General features: G+C 37.9%; 1 protein-coding gene across 4 annotated transcripts in view; it reads right to left on the reverse strand.

Moving 5' to 3' along the window:
- Positions 1–9019: 9019 nt before the first annotated feature.
- Positions 9020–16188, reverse strand: part of Tara (SERTA domain-containing protein 2 taranis) — a 49314-nt gene continuing 42145 nt past the window's right edge. For 3 of the 4 annotated variants that reach the window (XR_013080988.1, XM_076781252.1, XM_076781251.1), the window contains one exon: positions 9020–16188. This exon is cut by the window's right edge. The gene's annotated coding sequence lies outside the window, so the exon portion shown is untranslated. The other variant, XR_013080989.1, reaches the window with a different exon arrangement.

The following is a 16188-nucleotide window of genomic DNA, read 5'->3' on the forward strand; positions in this document are numbered from 1 at the left end:
GTGGTCGAATTTCTTTAGTTTATCGCTCAAGATCAAAAAGTTAATCATTAAATATTTTGTACTACGATGTACGTGTATGCAACAAATATGTTCAAGATCAAATAAAATTATCTTTGCAAATTGTAATGAATTTTTTAAACGACGTAATTCCACAGCCTAACCACAATCACACACATGTGGCAATTACGTCGCGCACGATACACTAGCGCAATGTTAGTCGCATATTTATATTATTAGATATTTTTATTAATTAAGTCATCGTGCCCATTGCTTTCACTCACGGAAGTAGCACCTGGGCACTTGGGTGAGATTAAGCAACGAACACGGAAAGGTATCCTGAAAATCCTGAACTAGAAAAATGGTTAAAGTAAATACTAGCGTATGACAAAATAATAGTTATTTATTCTTATTACTGAACTTTCTATTTGTAATAAATAAAGAGCAAAAGTTTAATATACATTAATAATGAAAAATATCATTAGTAAAGAAAATTATTCTGTTTAAAATTAAATTATTAAAGACTTTACAATAAAATAATTTACTTTCAAAATTGAAGAAAAAAGTATTCAAGCAAAGTATAGTTAAATATTTAACACTTGAGCAATTCTGTCGTCAAAGTGTATTTTATAAGGATGGAAATAGTACATAATGCATGTTTCTTTGACTCAAGAATTTACCCATCGCGAAATGTCTTTTTGTACATAAATTGAAACATCAAATTTATCAATATGTAAGACTTTGGTATCTTCCATACAAAGCCATCAAGTTACATTTAAATGTGTGACATGAACAGTTTAAAAAACAATCAATATTCAGCATTAATAATCATCATTGAATATATGATGTAATTACAACTCAAAGAATTTCCATATTCAATTTATATTTTATTATAATTAATTTGTATTATAACCATTAGCTACTCTATGTTATATTTTCATGTCATATTAAAAATCGCGGAGTACAAAAAGACCCTAGCCTGAACTACAAAATAAAACAATGTACATATGTATGTTCCTACGCACGGGTACAAAAAATACCCGCGGTCACTATATTCGCCAAAAATACTAAGTATACAACTGGTCACCCGTGTTGATTCGGATATTTCATCCTACAACATGATTGGGGACCAGAGGAACACAAATAACATGCGACTCACCAATCTTTGACTACGTCGACGTAATATGTACCTCTACGACGATGATGATGATACTGCCCCGTGAATCGCATCAGCGAAGTCATCTGCGTGGTCCTGCTGGTTTCCAGGATGGAAGGACAAGATCCATAGTCTGTGAAGTACAAGAAAACAATTATAACCTAACGTACAAATTATAAATATTTCATAATTTAATATAAAACACTCTATGTTCGAAACTATTCACAGATTTTTGATAATTTAAAAAATTTTGAACAGATAACAAAATTTGAAAATATCATTTTTTTTTCTAAACGCGCGAAGAATAACGTAGGGTGATACTTACATTTTTTACTCGTAGACTTTCGCCCAATACATGCTTCTCTTCAATGATACACTGACTCTACACCGGTAACGAATAATGTTAATGTTTAAAGGAAAAATTAAAAAAGAAATATTAAACTAACGCGACCGAAAATCAAGTTCGACGAACAAGTGAATCTACTGTCGCGATTCGTAAAACAAAAAGAGCCCCGATGCTCTGGACAAAATTTACAACTGCGCAATATAAACTGACTCGACCATCGCGTCTAAAATATAAACGAAACTCTACTTGAAGCTACTACGCTTCGAAAAACACTAAATTATACTACGAAACAACCACTGATTCTACTGACCGCTTTGCGCACGGTCATCAAAATTTCTGAAAAAAAAAATTGAGGTTAGAAAGAAGAAATAATTCAATAATCACACAGGCCTGTCGATTTAATACTAAATTTTAATGCTAAATTAACAAGGAGACACGAATATGTAAAAATATATAAATTCATACTAACTTGATTTTAACAAAGTAGATTCTGCCAATATTCGATTCCAAACTTCGATTTGAGATTTCCACGCAACATGCCGTCTGTTGCATGCCGGTCGCGTTCCTTCGAGTTGAATTGCAGTAATCAGTCTGCAACAGTAATAAAACAGATATTACGATTAAATGCATTAAAATCAATGTATCTGTATGCTAATAACGCGTCAACTGAACTCGAAATAAGATCTATGTGTTGATAATTTCGTATAGAGATATCACAATTGACGACGATTACATATCTATGGAAGAACGCGTGCGAAACACATTAAACACTTTTCGCGATTCCGGCTGACTTTACAGTAGAAGCGCGTTAATATTAAATGAAAGCACCAACAAAGAATAACGGAGAGCACTACGAGCGATTCGGAACATTTAGATTACAATAAATAAAACATACGTACCTAATTAGACGCGAAGCTGTCAATGCACTTCATCTCACCAGTTTCCAAAGAACGAATGACGAATGCAAACGACACGAGACGTTAACGGCTGGCTGAAGGGTAGGGTTAGGTAGTCACATAGTCTCGTCGCGATTCTCGATGTGCATCTTCGAAAGAAAGGTTAAACCTTATATCTCGAATAACTGAAAATAAATAAAGTAAATATATGAAGTAAATGAAATTAATACGAAGAGATATCACACAAACAATTAATTAATGATCTATGATAAATATCGATATATTATACTGTTCATAGGGAACTCGATTGATCGAAATATGTACTTATTAATATGTAAATATATTCATTTTTAATTGAAATTTTAATAAATGCTTTTCATATATGTGAATGCAACAACAATAGACAAATAATATGTATAAAATATACAAATATATTAATGTTTTACGATATTATTCTTTTGCGGCATACGACTCCCACTAAATACTGTTCCTGTCTGTTACTTGTCTGTACCTATTTCTATTGTATTCTATAATATTCTTTAAAACTAATTTTATTCTTACCATTGTTAGCATTCCTAAGCCAAGGACAATGTTGCGATACGTTTCTTATCTTTTGAAAGCTCGGTCCAGCTGTGTTTATATTCTCGACTTCACCTTGGAGATGCGCTCATGAATTCCTGGTCTGCGTGACAGAAACACTGTTGTTTTATGCGTCTATACTACGCATTGTCTGTGCCCTTAATCCGTGTGTTACGAAAAAATATCGCGTTCGGCGTCTACGTCACACTTCGTTTATGCCTGCAGAAGACTTCTTACCAAACTGTGCCAAGTTCAATGTTATCGACACTGCGTCAAGAAGGTTGGTAATCTAGTGAGAATTAAAATAAATATCTTTAGAAAATTTAGTAGAAACAAGAGAAACTTTTATATGAAAAACTGATTGAAATTTAGATTGAAAGTTAATATTTACCCATTATATGGTTAGAATTAATATATTTCAATTGATCTAGTTACTTATGCGACCAATAACAGATCGATATTAGATGAGCCAATGACAGCTTCTCTTTGTAACGTCACAGTAGTATAAAGATTATAAATCATTAATTAATTGTTTGTTTGATATCTTTTTATATTAATTTTATTTACTTCACGTATTTATTTTATTTATTTTCAATTCTACGAGATATAAGGTATAACCTTTCTTTCAAAGATACATATCGAGAGTCGAGACGGACTACGTGACTCCCTCACCCCACTCCCCACTCCTTGCGCAGGAGACGCGTCTGATCCTGTTCGTCATTCTTCGTGTGGAAAGTGGTGTGATAAGTGCGTTGACAGCTCCGCGTCTAATTAGGTATGTATTTTTTATTTTTAACCGTTTCTGTTCTCTTGATCGTTCTCCATCGATACATTTAAACGATATTAATAAGTGTGTGTTAACAAATTTGTGTTTTATTTCCGTTAAAACCCGTAATTACAATTCAAACACATGAGACGCTCAACTACGGTCAAACGCATTTTTCATTTTTAACCGTTTCTCGTCTCTTCGTCATTCTCCATCGATTCAGAATGACCATTTATTCAATATTACTAAGTGTCTGTTAACAAATTCGTGTTTTATTACTGTTATAGTTCGTAATTACAATTCAACCACATGAGACTCTCAACTGCAGTCAAACTACGGTCACGCAATAGACGCGACACCATAATGCTTTGAGAGTTTGTGAACATGTTTCGACAGGAAACCTGTATCTATGCGAAAAAGAGTATTTGGCGATGCCCACGTGCGAAAAATGTAAGTATTCTTCATATTTTGTTCCGAATACTGTTAAATAAAATTGTTTTATTCAAATTTACTAACATCAAGTTTTCAGATACGGTAAAAACCCTTTCGGTAAAACATTTACTCTTTCTTTCTACAGGATCCTGACATCTCATCATCGTTCTTGTGGATTCAGAGAAACTCGACGATGATCTCGCTGCTGACTTTGATGCTGACTTCGTTGCTAACTTCGCCGATGACTTCGCTGGTGACTTCTGCTAGGCAACATCGTCGTCCGGGTGCCCGCATTCTACACTTGGTGAGTCGCATGCTATTTTGTTTCCTCTGGTCCCCAACCATGTTGTAGGACGAAAGGTCCGAATCAACACGGGTGACCAGTTGTATACTTAGTATTTTTGGCGAATATAGTGACCGCGGGTATTTTTTGTACCCGTGAGTAGAAACATACATATGTGCATTGTTTTATTTTGTAGTTCAGGCTAGGGTCTTTTTGTACTCCGCGATTTTTAATATGACATGAAAATATAACATAGAGTAGCTAATGGTTATAATACAAATTAATTATAATATAATATAAATTGAATATGGAAATTCTTTGAGTTGTAATTACATCATATATTCAATGATGATTATTGATGCTGAATAATGATTGTTTTTTAAACTGTTCATGTCTCACATTCAAATGTAACTTGATGGCTTTGTATGGAAGATACCAAAGTCTTACATATTGATAAATTTTATGTTTCAATTTATGTACAAAAAGACATTTCGCGATGGGTAAATTCTTGAGTCAAAGAAACATGCATTATGTACTATTTCCATCCTTATAAAATACACTTTGACGACAGAATTGCTCAAGTGTTAAATATTTAACTATACTTTGCTTGAATACTTTTTTCTTCAATTTTGAAAGTAAATTATTTTATTGTAAAGTCTTTAATAATTTAATTTTAAACAGAATAATTTTCTTTACTAATGATATTTTTCATTATTAATGTATATTAAACTTTTGCTTTTTATTTATTACAAATAGAAAGTTCAGTAAAAAGAATAAATAACTATTATTTTGTCATACGCTAGTATTTACTTTAACCATTTTTCTAGTTCAGGATTTTCAGGATACCTTTCCGTGTTCGTTGCTTAATCTCACCCAAGTGCCCAGGTGCTACTTCCGTGAGTGAAAGCAATGGGCACGATGACTTAGTTAATAAAAATATCTAATAATATAAATATGCGACTAACATTGCGCTAGTGTATCGTGCGCGACGTAATTGCCACATGTGTGTGTTTGTGGTTAGGCTGTGGAATTACGTCGTTTAAAAAATTCATTTCAATTTGCAAAGATAACTTTATTTGATCATGAACATATTTGTTGCATACATGTACATCATAGTACAAAATATTTAATGATTAACTTTTTGATCTTGAGCGATAAACTAAAGAAATTCGACCACGATCATTTATACAATAATACAATAATTTATTTAATTCGAAGAATAACATACTTTATTAATGATTCATTGACATATAATAAAGATACGCAATGATCACTAGCCTTTGTCAGTTGATTTCAGGATTTGGTACGTACACATTAGAGTGTGAATGTTGTGTGGAATGTTCGGGTGTCGGAGGCACCCCGGGGCGTCCTCCCTAGTGTAGGCTTTTGCGCCCGGACATTATGTGTGAGAACCGTGGAGCGTATGTTTGCGAGAATGAGTTTTGCAATTTTTTAAATATAGGGTTAGGTAGGTAGGTAACTTGCTTTCTGGTATGTGTGTTAGATGTAAGTAGGTAGGGTCAGGGCAGGACTCTACAGGTCCTGTGCCTGTAGTTCGATTTGAGGAGTCGAAAGGTTCGCCGAATCAAACGGATTGTATCGTTTATTTTGGTTTTACTTTCGATTCCTGGAATCTCGCGGCTTTACAGTCGCTCTTCGCGGTCGCGTTCGTTCGCGGTAGGTTCCCCGAATCGCTCGTCCCGCTCGAGTTTCTCCACAATGGTTCCGACAACGTATTGCGCGGAATCTCGAGTCTAGGCTTAAGTTTCAGGCTTTGGCAGGACCGCCGAAGAAAGAAGAGACTCGATGGAGTCGAAGAGGCCCTGACAAATTGTTTCAAGAGTGGGCTGCAACAAATGGTTCTTCATCTTCATCTTCGGATGAGGATGGAAAGTCATTTCATGTTCCTACTGCGTCACTATATTCGCCTGTATTTGTAGTATTTGTAGTTTTTCAGATCCACAGCCAGTATTTTGGGGCAGATCGTGGTTTGCATTAGTGTTGCAAAATTCAAATGATCGCGTTTGTTTTAAAAATAGCATTGTGCATAATTTGAATTTATCGCGATTACTTTTAGCGTTGCGAACGATGAATATTTTCGCGTTTGCTTTCAGAGTAGTGTTGCGAATAAGAATTAATACCGGTTTGCTATTAGCGTTACGAAGTACAAATTATTCGCGTTGCTTGTCTAGTTATCTTTGCAAATAATTAGTTTTATGGATAACTTTAGAGTTGCGAACGATAAATAATTTTTCGCGTTTTCTTTCAGAGTAGATTGCGTATAAGAACTGATCTCGGATTGCATTAGTGCTGCGAAATGTAGATATTATCGCGTTGCAAATACAATTTACCGACTTTGATTACGTGTAGAGTTGCGATCGATTATATGCCTCGTGTTTATTTTTGGTGTAGCGTTGCGTATAATAATCACTGGTCGCGTTTCTTTTGATGTAGAGTTGCGACGTATAGAATGCCTCAAGTATAACACTGGTAGTATGTGCATCAGCATCACGAAACAGCCTGATGTATTACAATTTAAAATAAGAAATAGAAGATTTTCGGTGCAGTTGTCAATGAGGTACATCCTGTTTGCGAACGATGAATATTTTCGCGTCTTTTTTTCAGAGTAGTGTTACGAATAAGAATTAATACCGGTTTGCTATTAGCGTTACGAAGTACAAATTATTCGCGTTGCTTGTCTAGTTATCTTTGCAAATAATTAGTTTTATGGATAACTTTAGAGTTGCGAACGATGAAAATTTTTCGCGTTCTTTTTCAGGGTAGTGTTGCGTATACGAACTAATTTCGGATTGCATTAGTGTCGCGTCGAAGTCTGAACCATACAGTTTTCATTCCGTTAAAAAACTGAAGAATTCCTGTCTCATTTCCTCCTGTGTTCATTTCTATAGCCTGTTGGTAACGTTGCAACTGATAGAAATGTGGTAATGGGGCTGTAAAGCTCCAGAGAAATGGTCCGAAAAAATACATTGGATTCAACGTCTGCTGGTATATCTCGTCTGTGGTACAGTTTTCATTCCGTTGAGAAAGAAAAGAATTCCTGTACATTATGAGCGCTATGATCGTTTTCTATAACCTGTTGGTAACGTTGGAAATGCCATGGAAATGATATTCATCATGATCGATATTTCAGTTCGCGTGAAATTAATTTCCATAGATGCATAGTCTCTATCCTACACCTCGTCTGTGGTGTAATCGACGAATAAAAAATACTTGCAGGTAGACTCATGGAAATTAGATAACGCAACTTTTAGGTTGGTAACTTTTTGGCTCGTAATAGTGGATCTATATTTCGTCAGTGATCATTCTACCCAAAAATATGTCTCATTCAATAGCATAACAATTCAAATTTGATAGATAACAAAACCATGTAGATAGTTTCACATCACGTTAAACGTAATACGCATTAACTTGAGATTATATACGTTGATCAATTTAATAAAAATAGCCAACAGTTTACTTTTATAACAAAAAGAATGCAGTGCTGCACGGAAGATTACTTGAGGCGCCATGTAGCGTCGAAGAGAATGCACTATTTCTCGACGAACTTGAACGTTGCACCGTAGATGGTGGTGCAATCGTTCGTACGAGAGTGCATACTTCTTTTTTTTTATAAAAATGAACTTTGGACTAAATTTATTAAATAAACCGACGTATATAATCTCAAGTTAATGTACATTCGTTTAGCGTGATGTGAAACTATGTTCTTGCACGAAGAGCAGTAGAAATTTCAAATACGTATTACGGAATCGAAAAGCAGAAGTTGGAGGTGGCTTGTAAGGATAGCAATAGAAACTATTTCTTGAGAAACTTGACCGTTTTGCCGTTGAGGGTCAAGCTTTTATAAATAAACTAAATTGACGAGTAGAAATACTAGATTAAAAATTTTGTCATTAGATAGGTCTGTACTGTACGTAGTTTGTGATAGAAATTTCATGGGGATTAGTATACTAATTGTTGCGTTTCTCAACGCATCGATTGTTGGGCTAGTAAAATTTTCTGCGAGATCAAAATTTGATTTTAAATAATTCTAAATCACATAATTTAAAACTTGTCATAGTACTTAATATTTTAACTCGAAAATTAACCTTCGAGATTCATAGTGAAAAGTTCTGCCACTATGTATTGAGGGTGACGTGGCGTGGAAATCGAGCTTTAAGCTGCATACAATACCGTAACCATTAAATACATTACCTACCATCAAAAAGAAATATTAGCTCTCATTCAGTGGACTCCGAGTCCATTTGGATTAATGCAAACTATTTTTAGAGTCGCGAAGTAGCTTTTAATAAATAACAATGTTTTTAATAAATAACAAAATACTTTTATTGAAATGAGAAATTATAATATTCATACTCGGGACATAATGGACCCGGAGTCCACCGTTTTTTCGTCTTTTCTTGCTACTCGTTTGACGTTGAATAACCCATCGCGTTTCTTATCATCAATAACGTAATTTTAAATGAAATTGCACGAACGTGTTAGTCGTTTAAATCGTACCATCGCTGAAACGTAGAGGAAAAGGTTGTAAAATATCACAACACCATTATTATATATAGAATAATACTCTTTATTGTTTTTGATAGTTTTTGTTGTTGTTATCCATATCGTGCGTTATTCTTTTACTTTTCATCAGGTTAATCGTTTTTGCGCTTGCATTTATTAAATCCCATTTTGTTGTCTGTTGCTGCTGATTTTGTTGCTGGTATTTCGATAAAACGGTATGCGATACAACGTCACAACTTCGAAACAAAATTAAACGGACGAAAAAAAAATATTAATATAACGTGTCCAATCACTCGAGAACCGTGAATTCTCGTGTACCGTATGCTTCGTGGACCACTTAGGACTAGAGTAATTGCGATTCTTGGCTTCTTTTCGTTCGCGTTGTTTGTGTGTTTTCATTTACTTCTTGCATCCATAATAAATTGCCGGAACGCTCGCGCAAAGTGACAATCTCTGGCGAGCGCGCGTCCGTCCCCGAGACGATTCGTTCGCGCGCATCGCTCCGCGCGTTGACATCGCGTTTCTCCCGCATTGTACTTGCTACAAGGATATTTTTTTCGTTTTTTCTTTTTTTTTTCATTTTTCGTTTTCTTTAGACGCGGCCTCGTGACACGAATACGGATTACAGTCGAGTGATCGGCACACGTCCGAAGATACAACCGTGCATCTTAAAATTTTCCTAGCTCTATTAAAATGGCCGCACACACGGCTCGTACGGCGAACGTACCCCGACGGGATCCATCGATTTCAGGCGTGGTTTGCAGCTAACACGAGTCACGAACGTAACAACTTAATCGTACAATAGTCGTATGTGGAGTCGCAATGGTAGTCGTATGGCAGCGCTGTACGACTGTAGAAATTATTGCACGGGAAATTTTTACAACCGTAACCCTTATCAACGCGATTGGGAAAAATTTCGTGACCGTAACATTTTAGTGAAATCGAACGTTTCTGTTCGCTGTAAAAATCGACGATCCCTTCGGAAACGTGCATTCGCTTCACGCGCCCGGCGCGATTTCGATGCAACCTCGTTTCCTCGCTTCATCTTTTTTTTCCTTTTAATTAATTAACTCTGTCTTTCTGTAACCGTCTTCTCCGCGCTACTATTTACAATGTACAGTGTCGTGTGTTTTTCACCTGTCCTAGGTTCGCGGTTACGATGGGACTCGCTCGTCTCGATGACCGTTCCGATCTTATGGACTGGACGAAAAGTCTTCTCATATTTGTCAACAGATGACGTTCATTAAGTAATAAAATAAAATAAAATGATACACATTCCGTTTAAACTAAATCCGCATATACGTAACCAAAACTTCATTTAACAAAAAAAAAGAACAAAAATTTGTATTTCTTTTGGAATGAACAGGAAGACTTTCTATCCAACCCAACAACTAACATTCGTTCGTCCTCGTTATTTTTCGGACAATATCTTCGAACCCTTCAAGCAACGATCCTGCGGCCTCGTTCTTTCGCTCGTGAAAGAAGGAGACCATTCTCGCGCCCAGAGGGCGTCTAGTACAAACGTAATAATAATAATAATAATAATATTAATAATATTAATAATAGTAATAATAATAATAACCGTACAAAACAAAAAAAAAGAGAATAGAATCGAGGACGCTGATGCGTTCGCGAGGCGGCCCACTCGAGCTGTCGTTGCATAGTAGTTTAATCCGGGTTAATTGCTAACTAATTCTCGTTTAGATATCGTGTAATAGGAACTTAATCGTACGTCTTCGCACCAGCCCAATTCGATTAACTCTTCATAGGACAATAGAATTGCAATATTTTCATTATTCTCTCTCTTTAAAAAAAAAAAAGAATGAAATAAACTCAATGATGATACGTTTACACATTCCGTTTCGTTCGTTCGAACAACGAACGAGCAGACTGAAAGAGCTCAACGTTTTCTAGCCTACTACGTACAAACATTCATCAGAGAACATTTATAAAAACTTCTGTCCCGTAAGGAGTTAAAGACGCAACTTCGGCGAAACGGTGCTTTGCCACCTATCGTTACGATCCCGATAACCATCTTAGAAACAACTGACCGCTCCAGCATAAAAAGGGGCAGGAAATTTCAAAAGAAGCTACGAGCATGTCGCTAAACGTGTCCCGAGATGATCGTATTTATTTCTATTCGAACGCGCGCGTAAAAACGTTTCTGGAAGAGCTGTGTGGATGATCGGATGACAACAACAGAGCGGTCAGTTGTTACTCGATCGCGATAGTCCATTGTCGGTTGCGCATTGAACTGAATTTGAGTGGGGGGAAATGGCCCCGTGGGCCGCTGGCGCCATCATCCGAATGGCAACGAGATTGCGCGAGTCCCCGTCACCGCTTTGTATCACTTATCACGGTAAATATATATATAATAATCTTATATATATAATTCTTGTGTTTATAATATATATATATATAATATATAATAATATCTTATATGTATATTTTCTTCACATTATACCTATTATATCATCTTTTATTTTCCGCTTAAACGTACTTCTGCGCGTGCGCTATTTATACTATTTACAACGTTCCCGTTTTTTTTTTCTTTTCGTTTAAATCGTAGTCCCCGTAGTGTTCGTCGTACACACCCCTTTTCTCTTTTTTTTTTTTTTTTAACATTAATACGCGCGCCGGTGTAACGTCGAAGCGCGCGTTGTGTACGTTCGTCGTTCTCTTGCACGGTTACACACATTCCCGGCTCTGTGCGACACGCGACATACAACCGACGAACTCCTCGCCCCGCGCCTCTTTTCGCCGTGTCCGCCTCTCTGTCGGCCAAATTTGCAGGTACTCCACCGGTACCGTATGTACGGACGCGATTTAACGCGCCAAAGGTACATCCGTGTAAAAAGTACGAAATTATTCCCCCACCCCCTTTCCCCACCCTTCCCTCCGCCCCCACGAGTGTCTTTTCTTTCTACGAAAGGCGAGAACACACCACCACGCCCTGTTCCGACACCGTGCTTGGTATTCCGCTTGATAGCCAACTCGATTCGAGCGAAATACCGATCGAGTGGCATGAGTATTTTGTTTTCACGTTCGCTCGTACATACGTCCGTCTCTTTTGTTTTCTCGGAATCAGTATGCTTTCGATATACGCCGGTTAATACAGTGCACTGGCCGATCGACGTTTTTTTCTTTTTCCAACGATCAGTAAATTAATCAAACAATTCGACGCCAAAGTACATACGTAACAAGGAGTATCAAAACGTATCGAAATTTTAGATACTTGGTACCAAAGCTTTCGATACCGATGCTCGTGGAATGAATGCAGTGATCGATACCGATACCGTACGATACATCGTAAATATATGCAAAATAGGAAACGGATGCAATTTCGAACAATTACAAAAGCTTATGAAGTAGTCGGTCGATGTTGTATCTGTTTTCCAATTCCCTTGTTTCGTATCGATTGTTTCTTATTTTGGAACAATATCGTTGCTAATTCGATTTGTACGTAACTATAATTTCACGGGAGTATCGAAACGTTGATACAAAGTGTTACCTTATTATCTGGTATCAGGCGTATCGATACGGTATCAGTTAAGTCGATGGCTAATAAAAATCGAAAGAGTCAACGTGCACTGGAAGGAACCAGGTGCTCGGCGCCTGTTGTTGCTATACGCAGAACACCAAGCCGATCCGACGAGATGGCGCTGCGGTCGTAAAGCACAAAATGACACGCGCAAGACGCTATAACGCGATGGACGAAATTTTTTAACAATCTAGCGTACGTTAGAGAGACTCGTATGTGCCAAATGCCTGGACGTTCGTGTCCCTCTCGTCGGCATACCATGCAAGAAAACAACAGTGTTCGTCACTGAAATGCTCCGGACATTCGTATCAAACGCGCATATATAATTTCACACAACGTTCGTTCGTGCACGTGTATTTGTGTGTGTGTGTCTTGTGTTGTGTGTTATATGTTTTTATGTTAACACTCAGGCGGCCATAATTAAAGTACGTTCAATGAAACGACTCGAATGCATAAAAAGCGCAGCGAGAACATTTTCTCCATATCGCAAACCCCTTGACTAGATGCTTGGTCACTATTTGCATAATGTAGATACACGTGAAGGATAACCACGGCGAATTATCGAACAAACACACTACAACAAAGTCTAAAAACCAATCTTCGATAACGTCTCAATAATCGCGTGATATTTTCTTTGCAATGACACGTTGGAATGCGAAAGTAATTCTAAAGATATATATACATTGTACAACTGTTACCAAGCACTCGAAAAGAGTATTGAATAACAGAGAAGCTTCTCTTCACACCGCGTATTACAGGTTTTTGAATAATTTCAGCTTTGATGTACATACGATCCTTTCCCCCAGATTCTCCCCCAATGTTAAACATAATATTGCTCGATGTTTTATATTAAATACGAGAGGAACGAATCGATAAGAGATTGGTTTTAAATGAAAGTACTCGGGAAACGACGTAATCAAATTAACCCTAGAGGTAAAGTCGCGTTACTAGCGACACCAACTGTTTAGCAATGCTTACTATTATACTGACTGCCGCAAAAACATCGTTGAAGTTTAATTCATTTGTATGATTATTCAGTTTCTATTTAATTGATACACGTTTCTTCCATTCGGAATTTATATTATCGATAATGGGAAATTTTTTTTCAAACATCGCTGGCATCGAACATAACGTCACCTTAGCCTTTTAAACGCGCCATTCTAGGGTTAACAACGCAAACGAACGTACGATACTTGAACGAAACCGAAGAATTTTGAATTCGCGATATAACAAAGGAAACGCACGAAATATGTAAATCGGCCAGAGTTCACGGTTCACGTTACGATTATTCGATTTAGCACGTATGTATGTATGTATGTATGTATGTATGTACCTATATACATACATCGAAGTATCTAGCATGTCCCCATGTACATACAATCGGGTTCTACGTGTCTGTATGCGAGTGTAGCGTGACGTGTGTTCCTGAATGTTTGTACGTGTGTTTACATGCTGACTTAACATCGAATTAATTACAGTTTAAATCAATAATGTGTCGCAAAAACGTTATTGTAACTATCTCTTTTTTTGTTCTCTCGCGTAAGTAATCAGTCGATTTATAAATTATTATATCGCATTATCGCGTTAGACTCGCTTAAACGCTTAACTTCGATTTAAGTATAGCTGCTCTCCTGGGTTCGGTTAGTGGACGTTGAGGACGAGATCACGCGCGGATCGCCGTTCCTCTTCGCGAAGTGCGTCTCTCCGTCGAGTTTAATAATCTCTTCGTTCCACCCCGAGTGACGGTCACCTTCGCTCTATGCCCGTCGGCCACTCTATTTTACACGTATATGGTACATTACGGGAGATCAGTGGCGCACAGTGGCCTTCGTGCGACGATCCGAAGGGACCGATATTAATCCCGATCTCTAAAATACAGGTACATTTGTTAGCGTCGTTCGCCAGAACACAGAGTGACCTCAACTCGAACGAGCTTCCATCCGTGATCACGTGTCCCTCACCCACTCTGAATACAGCCTCGGGTAAATGTTCACGAATTCAGGGTAGCGTTGTTAGACGAGCCGAGTTCTCAACGATTCAAATAAACTTATCGTTTAAATGCATTCTCTGGAATTTTTGGCAAATCAAAGTTTTCTTCTTTGATGTTCCGTTAAACACGTTTCCTGTCCGTATAATTTCTTCTTTTTTTAGATTATTGCATTTTGTTCCGATCACGTTTCAAAGTTTTACCATAAAAATCCTTAATTTTATGCCCCTTTGAGACTTCATTGAGAAAGAAAACGCGTTACTTTTCATTTTTATGACTAACTTTGAAGAACAAATAAATTATTTTAAGTTTGGGTTACGTTCTTTTATTTAAAAATAAATATATTCTGGAATAATCAATCTTTGTCGCTATTGTATATCACTGTCCAAAATTTTATCTAAAAAATGGTTTCCCTTGGACTTGCCCCATCGAATTCACCAGAAATTTGATGATTGTTATTTGTTCTTAAAAATCTTGATAAAAACTACGTAGATGTACGTATTAAACAGTAAACGTGTTAAACAGATACTTCGACGTCATTCAAGTACCTGGGAGACTCGCGCCAAAAAACCGGCCCGTCTAATAACACCGATTCAGGGACTATTTAGGTTAGTCCGAGCTCCAATCGTCGAACGTCTCGATGGAAGCGCGTTCGATTGCACCAGTGTCCTGTTTACGACGTCAGGACGTATCTAGACTCCTCGACGAAGACTGCAGGCGATCCGTGCGAATGTACGCACATGGCTCTGTGTATACAGAAGTAAGCACCAGGACGTGATCATCCTAGCACCATATCGACTTTTCTATGTACGAAACGTGTCTCTGTACGTGTATGTATGTATGATGTATGCATGCGTGTACGATGCGTGTGTAGTATAGGCCACGGCGGTTATGTCTTATGCGTGTAAGTGTACCATTGGTGTATCAAGAGTGTATGGCATTAATTAATTCATCGCTTGGTTCTTAACGTTTTCCTAATCCGATGGGAAAACACTGATCGATGGACACACCAGTTTTTGATTGGCTGTCGCGAGCGACGCCGAGACATCGCCGAAGAATTCTCAACGCCGGCCAGCTAGGCGAGCGATACTCGTGGAAATTACAAACGAAACGTATATAAACAGGGACGATGAGTTTCCGTCGAGAACACGTAGGTCTGTGACTGTTTCATCGAGTAGTCATCGGTTGGTTCAAAGACAGCCACGGTCAACTGGACGCTCGCGAGCAAGAAGAGCAAACGACGTCTCCAGCGGGCATTTGACGTCACAGCTAGAAATTACGGATGGCGGGTGCAACACCACACATGCTGTAGCTGCAAAAGTATTAAGCGTACAGCGCTACATCCCCACTACTGCAATTGATCCCCCCTCGCCCACCCTCTACCCGTTGTTTTCTGTTGTGACGTACAAATACCCAGAGGCAAGTAGCGTGCACCCTTGCCCGCGAGGACCCAGTTGGCCGTGCCTCCTTTAAAGACTCGAAGAGAAGAAGGCTATCCTGCACTCGTCTACCGCATCGCCGGCCCGGGGGCGTGGACGTTGAAAGCTCTGAGACTTTTCGCTCTCTCTCACACACACTCTCGCTCTCTCTGTCGGACGTGCCGGTGGCGACATTTTGAGCTAGCCGGGAACTCATACGTGCGCCGCCGAATTCGCAGGTGCAACTGCAAAAACAGATCGTT

The sequence above is a fragment of the Colletes latitarsis genome, chromosome 14 (genome assembly GCF_051014445.1).
Source record: "Colletes latitarsis isolate SP2378_abdomen chromosome 14, iyColLati1, whole genome shotgun sequence".
NCBI lineage: Eukaryota > Metazoa > Arthropoda > Insecta > Hymenoptera > Colletidae > Colletes > Colletes latitarsis.